We start from the raw sequence: 13339 nt of genomic DNA, 5'->3' as shown, positions 1-13339 counted from the left end.
ATCATTGCACGTATGAGGGTGTTGAAGGCCTCCTCGTACTCCACTGTCCAAATGAAGACCTTGTCCTTCGGCAGCAGGTGGTTCAGGGGAGCAGCGATGCTTGAGAAGCCCTGTCCAAACCTCCTGTAGTACGAGGCCAGGCCCAGGAAACCCTTCAGCTGATGCTGGTTGGTGGGGGTGGGCCAGTCTCGGACAACACACACTTTGTCCTCCATGGTTCTGATACCCTCCTTCCCCACTTGGTGGCCCAAGAAGGACACCTCTTTCCTCACGAAGTGGCACTTCTCAGGGTGGAGCTTCAGGCCTGCGGCAGCCACCCTCTCCAGCACATGCCATAGCGCCCCCCAGGGCTGACTAGAAGGAGCTGCCATGGGCCCGGATGTCGTCGAGGTATACCAGACACTCCTGTTGGGGTATACCAGACACTCCCTGTCCATCAAATGCTCAAAAGTAGCTGGAGCATTGCACAGGCCGAAGCACAGTACCTTGAACTGCCAGTGTCCTCTGTTAGTGGAGAACGCAGTTTTGGCTCTGGCCTCTGGGGAGAGGGGCACCTGCCAGTAGCCACTGTGGAGGTCTAGTGAGGAGAACCAGGAGGACCCCCTAACCAGGTCCAGCGACTTATCGATAGGTGGTATGGGGTCTGAGTCCTTCCTGGTTACCTCATTCAGCCGCATGTAGTCAGCACAGAACCTCAGCTTGCCCCCCTTCTTAGGAACCATGACGACTGGTGCCGCCCAGGGGCTGTCTGAGGGCTCAATGAAGTCTGCCCACTGCATCTCCAACACAGCCTTGTCTGCCGCCTCCTGGCGTGCCAGCAGGATATGGTGGGGATGCATCTTGATGTGCCGAGCATCACCTGTGTCGATCTCATGCTGGACCAGATTATTCTGATCCACCTCTTCCTCACTCAGCGCAAAGCTGTCTCTGAATTCAAACAGCAACTGCCACAACCATTCCTGCTGCTCGGGGTCAAGACCAACACAGTTTTCCCCCCATATCTCCCTCACTGCAGACAGTGTCCTCTTCTCTCCCATCTGGGGTAGCTGGGCTGGGGGGGGCACGGCCCGGGCTCACAGAGGGCTGTGTCGTGGAGGTAGCTGGGGGAATGTAACGCACAGCCGTAGGTGATAGAAGGGCTGGGAAAAAGTCACACACCGATGTGGGGGAGGGAGGGCAGCCATGTGTCTCTGCTGCTTTAACTGTTGGAGTAAGGGGGTAGTTGGGTTGTGTGAATGGGACATTGGGACATTGGGAGGGCCATGATGACTGCCGGCCCTCCCTGGAAGCTCAGTGTGCCCCTATTTAGGTCTAACTGGCAGCCTGTGCTCCTAAGAAAGTCCAACCCCAGGATTCAAAGATCCTGCACAGCCACCACCCACACAGGATGACGTACAGTCCTGCCCACTACTGTCAGAGTCATTATTCCCTTTCCTTTCATGGGTGCCAGCTCACCTGTGACTGTGCGGAGCTACACAGCTGTGGGCTCAAACTGAGTCCAACCTGGCACAATATCCAGCCTCACCGGGGTTACTGTGGACCCAGTGTCCACCAGGGCAGAGCAGGGCACCCCCTCCACAGTGACAGGGACATGACAAAAGTCCCCAACACAGGTCCGGCCCACCACAACAACAGGCTCCACCTGCTTGCACTCGTCTGCTTCTGGGGGAAGTGGAGCCTTGCACCCCCGTCCGTGCCAGTGGGCTCCTCCTGGCGATGGTAGCGGTTGGGAAAGAGAGCCAGGGGTCCGCACTGCCCCGTCTATGCGGACCTCGAGCCGTTTCCCTGAACTCTAGGGGACCTAGGGCAATCCCGGCGCAGATGGGACCAGGGCAAATCTGACCACGACTCCATTTTGTTGCTCCCAGCCTATAGACAGAAACTAAAATAGGAAACGCTCGTGCTCAGGTCTGTTCAACGCTGGTCCAACCAATCTGATTCCACGCTTCAAGATTGCTTAGATCACATGGACTGGGATATGTTCCGGATAGCGTCGAACAACAACAACAACGCTGATTCGGTGAGCGAGTTTATTAGCAAGTGCATCGGTGACTTCGCCAACCAGAAACCATGGATTGATAGCAGCATTCGCGCAAAACTGAAAGCTCGAACCACTGCTTTTAATCAGGGCAAGGCGACCAGAAACATGACCGAATACAAACAGTGTAGCTATTCCCTCCGCAAGGCAATCAAACAAGCTAAGCGTCAGTATAGAGACAAAGTAGAGTCGCAATTCAACGGCTCAGACATGAGAGGAATGTGGCAGGGTCTACAGTCAATCACGGACTACAAAAAGAAAACCAGCCCCATCGCGGACCCCAATGTCTTGCTCACAGACAAACTAAACAACTTCTTCGCTTGCTTTGAGGACAATACAGTGCCACATTCAGTGCCGCTACCAAAACCTGTGGACTCTCCTTCACCGCAGCCAACGTGAGTAAAACATTTAAACATGTTAACCCTCGCAAGGCTGCCGGCCCAGACGGCATCCCTAGCCACGTCCTCAGAGCATGCGCAGACCAGCTGGCTGGTGTGTTTATGGACATATAATCCCTATCCCATTCTGCTGTTCCCACATGCTTCAAGAGGGCCACCATTGTTCCTATTCCCAAGAAAGCTAAGGTAACTGAGCTAAACGACTATCGCCCCGTAGCACTCACTTCCGTCATCATCAAATCAAATGTATTTATATAGCCCTTTTTACATCAGCTGATATATCAAAGTGCTGTACAGAAACCCAGCCTAAAACCCCAAACAGCAAGCGATGCAGGTGTAGAAGCACGGTGACTAGGAAAAACTCCCTAGAAAGGCCAAAACCTAGGAAGAAACCTAGAGAGGAACCAGGCTATGAGGGGTGGCCAGTCCTCTTCTGGCTGTGCCAGCTGGAGATTATAACAGAACATGGCCAAGATGTTTAAATGTTCATAAATGACCAACATGGTCAAATAATAATAATCACAGTAGTTGTCGAGGGTGCAACAAGTCAGCACCTCAGGAGTAGATGTCAGTTGGCTTTTCATAGCCGATCATTAAGAGTATCTCTACCACTCCTGCTGTCTCTAGAGAGTTGAAAACAGCAGGTCTGGGAGAGGTAGCACGTCCGGTGAACAGGTCAGGGTTCCATAGCCGCAGGCAGAACAGTTGAAACTGGAGCAGCAGCACGGCCAGGTGGACTGGGGACAGCAAGGAGTCATCATGCCAGGTAGTCCTGAGGCATGGTCCTAAGGCTCAGGTCCTCCGAGAGAGAGAAAGAAAGAGAAAACTAGAGAGAGCATACTTAAATTCACACAGGACACCGGATAAGACAGGAGAAGTACTCCAGATATAACAAACTGACCCTAGCCCCCAGACACATAAACTACTGCAGCATAAATACTGGAGGCTGAGACAGGAGGGATCAGGAGACACTGTGGCCCCATCCGATGATACCCCCGGACAGGGCCAAACAGGAAGGACAGGAAGGATATAACCCCCATCATGAAGTGCTTTGAGAGACTAGTCAAGGATCATATCACCTCCACCCTACCTGACACCCTAGACCCACCCCAATTTTCTTACCGCCCCAATAGGTCCACAGACGACGCAATCGCAATCACACTGCCCTAACCCATCTGGACAAGAGCAATAACTATGTAAGAATGCTGTTCATTGACTACAGCTCAGCATTTAACACCCTGGGTCTCGACCCCACCCTGTGTAACTGGGTCCTGGAATTTCTGAAGGGCCATCCCCAGGTGGTGAGGGTAGGAAACAACATCTCCACCCCGTTGATCCTTAACACTGGGGGCTCCACAAGGGTGTGTTCTCAGCCCTCTCCTGTACTCCCTGTTCACCCATGACTGAGTGGCCATACATGCACATCTCCAACTCAATCATCAAGTTTGCAGATGACACTACAGTGGTAGGCTTGATAACCAACAACGACGAGACGGCCTACAGGGAGGAAGTGAGGGCCCTCGAAGTGTGGTGTCAGGAAAACAACCTCACACTCACACTCAACGTCAACAAAACAAATGAGATGATCGTGGACTTAAGGAAACAGCAGAGGGAGCACCTTCCTATCCACATCGACGGGACAGTAGTGGAGGAGGTGGAAAGTTAAGTTCCTCGGCGTACACATCACAGACAAACTGAAATGGTCCACCCACACAGACAGCATGGTGAAGAAGGCGCAACAGCGCCTTTTCAACCTCAGGAGGCTGAAGAAATTTGGCTTGTCACCAAAAACACTCACAAACTTTTACAGATGCACAATCGAGAGCATCCTGTCGGGCTGTATCACCGCCTGGTACGGCAACTGCTCCGCCCACAACCGCAAGGCTCTCCAGAGGGTAGTGAGGTCTGCACAACGTATCACCGGGGACAAACTACCTGCCCTCCAGGATACCTACACCACCCGATGTCACAGGAAGGCCAAAAAGATCATCAAGGACAACAACCACCCGAGCCACTGCATGTTCACCCCGCTATCATCCAGAAGGCAAGGTCAGTACAGGTGCATCAAAGCTAAAACCGAGAGACTGAAAAACAGCTTCTAACTCAACGCCATCAGACTGTTAAACAGCCATCACTAACATTGAGTGGCTGCTGCCAACATACTGACTCAAATCTCTAGCCACTTTAATAATTAAAAATTGGATGTAATAAATGTATCACTAGTCACTTTAAACAATGCCACTTTATATAATGTTTACATACCCTACATTACTCATCTCATATGTATATACTGTACTCTATACAATTTACTGCATCTTGCCTATGCCGTTCGGCCATCGCTCATGCATATATTTATATGTACATATTCTTATTCATTCTTTTACACTTGTGTGTGTATAAGGTAGTTGTTGTGGAATTGTTAGATTACTTGTTAGATATTACTGCATGGTCGGAACTAGAAGCACAAGCATTTTGCTACACTTGCATTAACATCTGCTAACCATGACCAATAAAATTTGATTTGATTTGGCTTGTGTTTTGTGCCACCTGTAGCGACACATCACGAATGAGTTCATTCATTTCAGCCACCCATGTAGGCTTTTCCGGCTCTGGAGCTCCCTCTCCAAAGCCATCTCTAAGGCTATCTGCAATGCCTCAGGTGGAGCCAGCTGGGTCTTTATTGGCAGCTCGATAGGAGAGAGCTCCTGTATGAACTGGTCCCTTGCTAGCTTACTCTGCACGGAGGGGGGCATGTGTATGAACTGCCCCCCGAGATATGTTCTCAAAGAATTTGTTCTTAACTGACTTGCCTAGTTAAAGGTTAAATACATAAATGTAATTAGGTAGCACCCATAGTGGCTCTCCAGGCTGCCTGCGTCTATGGGGGGTGATAAGAGACTTTATAAAGCCTCCACAACCATACCACCGTGTGGCTGCCTTACTAATGTCTGCGTGACGCCTGCGTCGCGTGTTATTAATAATGAAAGTCATAATGTGCATAGTTTATATTTATATTAATTAAATCTCAATCATAAGTGTTAGAAACTTACAATTTTTCCCGTACAAGCAGACATTCGGACGTAGACACCTTGAACTATAGTGTAGCCTACGCTTGTGTATTTCCTGTTATTCTAATGGCCTAGAAAAGATGATGCCCAATCTATTGGTAATCTATCTTTCCCTCAACACCTCATGGCATGGTATGTTATCTTATCTCGCTGTATACAGATCTAAATGTAGTTAGCCAATCACAGACTGTGTTGTTACCAGTTGCCAGTAGCCTATATCAGACAACCAATAAGAGTTGTGTCCACGGCTTTCAGAGGAGTTCATGGGTGTTATTCGGGTTCCTTGGGATGTACATTCAGTCGAATAGAGCAGTTCATAGACTTTCCCAGAGGGTCCGTGCTATTCGGGATCCTTGGGATGTCCCTACCTCTATCAAGTATAAATGTGAAATGGTTAAGTTTAGTGTTAGTTAGGCTAAGGACGTCCCAAGGAATCCGGATTGCAGTGACCGTTCATAGACTGAGAGACTGGCACAGTATTTGAGAGCTCGGCGGCGACACAGACAAGCGGCAGAAGCGATTTTCGAGTGTTTGCCCCAGATAGTTCCCTTAGAGACGATGAAAAGAATTACCAAGATGTACTTGATCCAATTGAGGAGTAAGTAGGCTATATTTAAGTAGTGATATCGTTTGGAAATATTTAGGCCTACTGTGTAAAGGCATATTTGGTTCATTTGAAAAAAAAAATTGTTGATAACGTATTGTCGAAAACACGTAGGCAATATTATTTACTGTGTTGATAGCGGAGTAGGCTAGTGTACAATAATGTAATTTGATGTGCTAGTATTATTTCTTTAATGGATTAATTAAATTGTAAATGAAAATATACACGTGGTGCTATAGGATATACATATTTTACATTGTAATACATTACCCCTACATGCCATTGTGCTATAGGATATATATACATACATATTTTACATTGTAATACACTACCCCTACATGCCATTGTGTGCTGGAGCTATGGGTTTATTTTTCCACTGTCACTAGACCTACACATTCACACTCAAACAGAATTGAATGGGGGATGCATGAACACTTTTCACTGAAGAAAGGAAACAAGGTACAACATGCAACTTCAATGGAAGACCTAAAATCATGCCTGACAAAATCACAACGGTATCCTAATATAGTGTAGATACAGTAGTAGGCTATTCTACAACAATGTAACTATGTGCTAGTATTATTTATCTAATTGATCAATTAAATTGTAAATGTGGATGGGTACACTACTTCATTCAATGATTACGGTATTGTACAAGGTAGATACAGGAGTAGTCTACAATAATAATGTAACTGAATGTGCTATAGTATCATTTATTTCATTGATGAATACAATTGTAAATGGGGATGGGTAGACTACTTCATTCAGTGAATACTGAATGTATTGATACCCCTGGAGTATGTTAATGACTGCTTTTCAGCTGTTGAACTATGGCAATGTTGAACTAATTTCTAAATCTCTTTCTTTTAGTCAAGATGTGATGAGCCAGAGGAACCAACAGCTTCTTTGGCTGTCACCAAATGATAACTTTTTGGTTCCATGTAGAACCCTCTGTGGAATGGAGCCCAAAAGGGTTCTACCTAGACACAGAAGGGGTTCTACCTGGAACCAAAAAGGGTTATCCTATGGGGACAGCAGAAGAATCCTGGTAGTTTGTAGATAGCACCTTTTTTAACTGAGTGTAGGCCTATATTGCACTGGTGGTTCTGTGGTTTTCTGTAAAAAATCTAATTCATTGGTGGTGGTGAGTTAAGATAATCAGAAAAACTGTGAAACATCCCCACTTTTAGCACACATTTGCACAGTAACCTTTTATGTGTGCTGAGGCATTTCTGATCAGTCAACATTGACAGGACCAAAAAAAAAAAAAAGACATGCTTGGGGCTGCATCTCAGTGCTAGAGACTACAGACCCTGGTTTGTTTCCAGGCTGTTTCACAACCGGCTGTGATTGGGAGTCCAATAGGGCAGCGCAGCGCACAATTGGCCCAGCGTCGTTAGGGTTTGGCCAGGGTAGGTCGTCATTGTAAATAAGAATTTGTTCTTAACTGACTTGCCTAGTTAAATAAAGGTCTAATTAAAAAAAGAAAAACATGCAAACAAAAGATAACGTGTCTAACTTGAACCGTTATGCAATTATTAGGAGACTAGATACAAATAGCTAATCCTGGGTACCAATGTTCTAGCATTAATTTATTGAGGCAAGCAGATCAGAGATATCAAGGTGGTACTTAAGTATATGCCATGTGTATATGTGACACACACACATATGTATGGTCATGTTTTGTATGTTTTATTTTATTTATTTTGCCTCCCAGGTATTTGCATTTAATGTAGGTATATAATTACTGCCGCTAGGGGAGCTGTGGCGTCAATGGAGTGCGTTAGTGAGATCTTTCACATTTCTTCTTCATTATGGAGAATTACTAGTTTTGGAAACTAACGTTTCTCCGTCTCATAATTTTATCCAATTAATTCAGGTATGTAGTGTGCAAAGTGCAATATGACTCAAAAATATTGAGGTAACATGGTTAATTACATAGTCCATGAGTTTCATGATGTTTGAAGGCAATTGAAGGGAGTGTTAACCGAGTGAAAAACTGGTTGGTATTTTATCCATTAAGTAATGGAGTTAGGCTAGTTTGCTAATGGTTTTCATGTAAGAGAAGGAATTAAGATGTCTGAATTTTTGTACTTTTATTTTACAACGTTTTAGATCCAATTTGTTTTATTTTCTATGAACAAAAGGCTCAGTTTACTTAAGGTAATATGTAATTATGTGATGTCACGATAAAATGTGTTAGTGTTAATATTTGTACAAAAATAGCGTGTCACAGTTCTCCAGCTTGATGCTAACCATATTTAGCTTGGCTAAGTGCTAGTTAGCTCCAGCCTAGTTCGTTTTAGTCAATGTCAGCTTACAGGTTAGTGGTTTATATTATAATGGTTGTACCAATGTTTCGCATAGGCGTCCAGTAATTACGTTTTTTGAAATTAACACTGATAGTACAGTGAGTTATATATAATGTGAACGGGTATGGTGACTCCAGATTTGGATGAACGGACCAACGGGACTGCCATGGGCAAGTCCCTTGACGGGTACCAGGAATTGTAGAAGGACAACCAGAAGGTAATTATCTTTGCACACAACAGCAGCGTCCAGGCTTCCAGAGTATTCACTTTATCGCCTGCTGTTCAGACGGGAGCCGCAGCTGTTTACTGGGGTTAAACGATGCAATTGTATATAAAATTATTGCCTATACTGTAGTATAACAAATGTGTCATTGACTTAGTGTTTTTCTATTGATATTTTTGTATAACGTACTTTGAGATCACTGATACTCCACCAGATGTGGTGGAAGTTGTCGAACCAGATCAGAACGCCTTCGAGGACCACCTCCATGCAAGGATGTGAAGGTTTTTGACCAGGTAAAAATGATTGTCTGCTGTTAATTTATTTTCTGGCCTTCCAAGAGATGTATTTGTAATAATATGAAATATAATTGCATTTATTTCTATTATCAATCAAGGTGAGACTGAACATGGACAAGGCGCATGAGAAAAAAGAGTCACCGGAGGAGAATCAAGGGGACCAAATGCTTCGACATCTGGGCGAATGACTTGGCTTGGAAGAAGGACGAAAGGAAGGTGAGACCTGGGAAAGCTTGGTGCTCTTTTGCTCCTAGCTGGGGTCAACATCCGTTAAGGTGAATCTAAAAATCTCAGATGATAACTATTTGCATTTGCCGCCTCATGGTGGGCGGCATTGCCACGTTGTCAGCAGTACCATCACTGGCCCAGGGATTTCTCCAAATAGTCAATCTCAAGGCTAACCACCACTTCCAGGTAGGTAGTTAAGGTCTATGACTCCAGTGGTCATGACAACACCCTGGAGTTTCTCTCACAACTGATCTCTATCTTTTCCAGGGACCATCCCTTACCTCCCTCATCAACCTCACTGACATAAAAAAATTGACATGTATCCTTTCTTTTCTGTCTGCCATTAACATTATTGCATGTCTAATCAAACAGTTAAATTAAATCATTCAATAACTGTATTTTGACATACATGATAATCCTTTGACCTGTGTGTTGGCTTGTTTACGTATGTCTCTCCTACCTTTTTCCCTTTACTCTGCTCCTACCTTTTTCCCTTTACTCTGCTCCTGTTGTCCAGGACCTAGGGGTTCTGCCTAACACCCAGACATGGATCCACCTGATGTCCTCCATAACCAATCACCCTCTAACTTTTCATTACATCAGCTACTGTTATTGTCATTATCTGCTAAGAGCAATAAAACTATCATACTGGGCACATAATGTGAGATGCACAGATTAGCTAAAAACACTAGCACTTCAAACATTCAGAACAAAGAGGGCAGCAGCGCCTGGACTTTGCCGTTCCCCTCATTGAGTCCACCTTCCAAGACTGACTACCTGTTAAAAACATGTGACAGGCAGAACCTCCCATCCACACAGTACCCAACTCCTCTCTGTTCCACACACTATAATTCAGTCTATGATTACCATGTGAGTGTACAAAAATATCTGAAAGTAAATTTACACATGTACCCAAAAAAATTTACGTTTATGTATTTAAATCTAAAATATTGCCAGATTGGTTTTCACAGCTGTTTCGTAAGGTTTTCATTATTGTAATGTATCCCTTGATGGTGTTTGTTAGTTCAACATTATTCATTGTTGTATCATAGGACCTACAATAAATATATATTCAACCACAAAGGTGTATGAATGAGCTAAGATTCTTTATTATGATTAAAAAGAGGACTAATATTATTTCAGTGTAGATAAGGGAAGGCCTGTTTAAAATGAAAATATGCCAGCCAGACAAGCCAGTGTATGAATAAAATGTATTTGCATATGAATGGAGTGGAAATTAGCTGACTGGGATCTGTAAGGTAAGTAACAATGTGTGTGGTGGGTTGGGGGGGCATTGAAATTATATTATGTTTTACCCTGATGCCTGTTTATTCATGAAAAGCAGAAGATGGTAAATAACAATCGCAATGCTTAGCCTATGCAAATTAATAGGAATGCATTTAGCCTAATTGGTAACAAATATGATGTGGGATCCTAGTACGGATTTTATTTGTCAAATCCAGATTAAATATAGGTCTTCATGTGTATCAAATCTGTAGGCGATTGTGGGCTAAATCAATGACAAACAGCTGAAATGTTTAGGCTTCATCATGATCTGTGGCTAAACCAGGCTGGGGTGTTTTCGGTCCGGGTTAGTCTAAGGTTATGCGTAAGAACGCAATTGCACTGAAATTAATAGCCTGATTCAATGGGATTCTCCTGAGTGATAAATGTTTTTATCTGTTAAGCTGTTTGGTCTATGTATAGACCTATAAAGATTCTAACTTTTTGGTATTTTGCAGTAGGCAGAGCTCTAAATTGCAGAGCATTTAATAAACCAACCACATTTTCCTGTGATGTTTGAGGCTGAACAAGATCTTCGATAGGCTAGTAGACATCAGAAATAATCATGTAGTTAATCATTGTTATAGCCTAGATTGCTTTATATCATCTGGACCATTGATTTTCCTATGGCTAAGCAAACAAGTGGTAGCATATGCTTTTTGCCTGTCTCTATAACAAGGGTTAGGCCTATATCCTCACATACCCCCTCAATTCAAACCTTGCTTTTAACCATAAGACATCTCCACAGACATGTATAGCCTAAAGATTGCGTGGTGACAGTGATTGTGTCTGTTAATCCGGTAAACTGGGATGTGGGGGGAAAACGGGGTCTAATCATGACATCAGGGATTTTCAGGTCAGAGAAAGATGCCAGAGTTTCTGATTGAAATTCCGAGTTGGATGACCGTTTAAAACAAAACAAAATCAGTCAGGTATTTTTTTTTTTTAGAGGTCCCAGTTGTCTTGAACGCACTGAAGTTGGAAGTCAGAGATTGCCGACTTCCGAATTGTTTTAAATGCGCCACTAGAGACGTAGACTACCTCTTGTTTCTGAATAGGGCTACCTCCAACAAAGAAGCCCTTGTGTCTGTATTGATGTGAGAAATAGGCATATCTACACAGTAATGGTGGATGGCTAAGATATCAACTAGCCTAATAGGTTTTGTATTGAGGTGATAGCCCTATTTAGGAAAAAAATAAAACATTTCCCCCCACCTTTATTTAACCAGGTAAGCCAGTTAACAAGTTCTCATTTACAACTGCGACCTGGCCAAGATAAAGCAAAGCAGAACAACAAAAACAACAACACAGAATTACACATGAGATAAGAAAACATAGTCAATAACACAATAGAAAAATCTATGTACAGTGTGTGCAAATGTAGTAAGATTAGGGAGGTAAGGCAATAAATAGGCCATAGTGGCAAAATAATTACAATTTAGCATTAACACTGGGGTGATAGATGTGCAGATGATGATGTGCAAGTAAATCAACAAATTAAATAAATGAGATGACTCTGGCAATGAACATGTAGAAGTTTGTAAGACATTCATGGTGAGATCTTTAATAATAAACTAAACAGACACTTAAACTAACACGTCGCTCGTAACACATGTAGACGTTTTTAAGGCGTTCATGGTAAGATCCTTTATAATAAAATTACACGCAAACTGATACATGACGCGAAGTGAACACAATGTGAATACTACGTCTACATAACGTGTACGTATCACTTGACGTGAACGCGTCGGCAGTTTGACGCCTTACATGCTGACCAGACCGGACACGTCAGGTGCGTCGCAAAATAAATGTAGAAATCCATGTTATTCAATTATTGCACCCACACTGCTCGCGCGCGCCAACAAGCGTCTGCGATGCCAAGTGCTAAAATAGAACTCCTTTCTATTTCTGACGCAGATCGCGCTGAAAATCCTGCCTCTCCCATCTCCTCATTGGTTTATAGAAGCAGGTACTCACGTGCCATATCCTCATTGGTTATACCCACGTGTGTGATTGAAAGACGAACTGTTTTGCCGGTCACCGTGGTAAAGTTTAGATGCGATCACCATATAAATTCAAATATGAAAAAGCCTGAAGGAGGAGAGATGACTAGAAACGATTCGGTTGGTCGTTTTATGTGTGGATTAATTGCCGGAGTAGAGGACCTTGTGCATTTCAGGTAAAATAACAACTCAATGTTTATATCCCAGGACAAATTAGCTAGCAACAGCAAGCTAGCTAAATAAGGCAAATTAGCTAGCAAGTGCAAGCTAACTAGCTAAATTTCCATACATGTTTAATGCTTTTCGACCTGTCCCCAAATTAATGTCATTGGTTCAGAATTTGTTTTTATATTTTAACCTGCTGTAGTGATTGAGTTTAGTGTAGGGGGACCAAATAAATGTATGCACGATAGCGCACGCGCGTAGCCGGTTTGGGTTCCGTGTAAGAAACAAACTTGTCTCCATTGACAGTCCATGTTAATTCATGGCGGTATTTTATAGCGCTAGGAAGACATTAGGTGACTCGGTGAGCGGTATCAGTAGCTTCACGAGGCTTAATTCTGGCATGGATCAACCCCCATAGTCGACGAAGGACTCATGCCCTCTTCCGCGCCCATCATTCTAGCAGTCACCCACAAGCGGTCTCTGTTCTAAAGACATGACTGAAACAGGAGTCAACTTTGCAGCAATAGTTAAGAGGGGATGTTTCTATGGTGATTTAAAGGGAAATATTTAGAAATAGAAGTATTATAAATAAATATATATTTAGTTCCTATTTAGTTTTGTATTCAGCGGATTTCAAATAGAAAAATACCATGTTTTCACTCACAAACCTGCAGCTACTAGTTCGTCAGTTGACCTTCGAAGTTAGCGCCATTCTGCTGC

The 13339-nt window shown here is 43.8% G+C and overlaps 1 long non-coding RNA gene across 13 annotated transcripts; it reads left to right on the top strand.

The window, feature by feature from the left end:
* The first annotated feature begins 7001 nt into the window (after window positions 1–7001).
* On the top strand, window positions 7002–10250 carry LOC129860136 (uncharacterized). Of its 13 annotated transcripts, none has more exons than XR_008760307.1 (4): window positions 7002–8936; window positions 9038–9353; window positions 9435–9486; window positions 9685–10250. It is a non-coding gene; the product is annotated as an uncharacterized LOC129860136 (long non-coding RNA). The 13 variants fall into 13 exon arrangements; XR_008760308.1 differs by having other exon boundaries at window positions 7005–8936; window positions 9038–9155; XR_008760297.1 differs by having other exon boundaries at window positions 7002–7987; window positions 8558–8936; window positions 9038–10250.
* Window positions 10251–13339: the final 3089 nt, after the last annotated feature.

This window comes from Salvelinus fontinalis, chromosome 1, assembly GCF_029448725.1.
Source record: "Salvelinus fontinalis isolate EN_2023a chromosome 1, ASM2944872v1, whole genome shotgun sequence".
Taxonomy (NCBI): Eukaryota; Metazoa; Chordata; class Actinopteri; order Salmoniformes; family Salmonidae; genus Salvelinus; species Salvelinus fontinalis.
The sequence above is the reverse complement of the archived record's forward strand: the minus strand, read 5'-3'. Positions and strand labels throughout refer to the sequence as shown.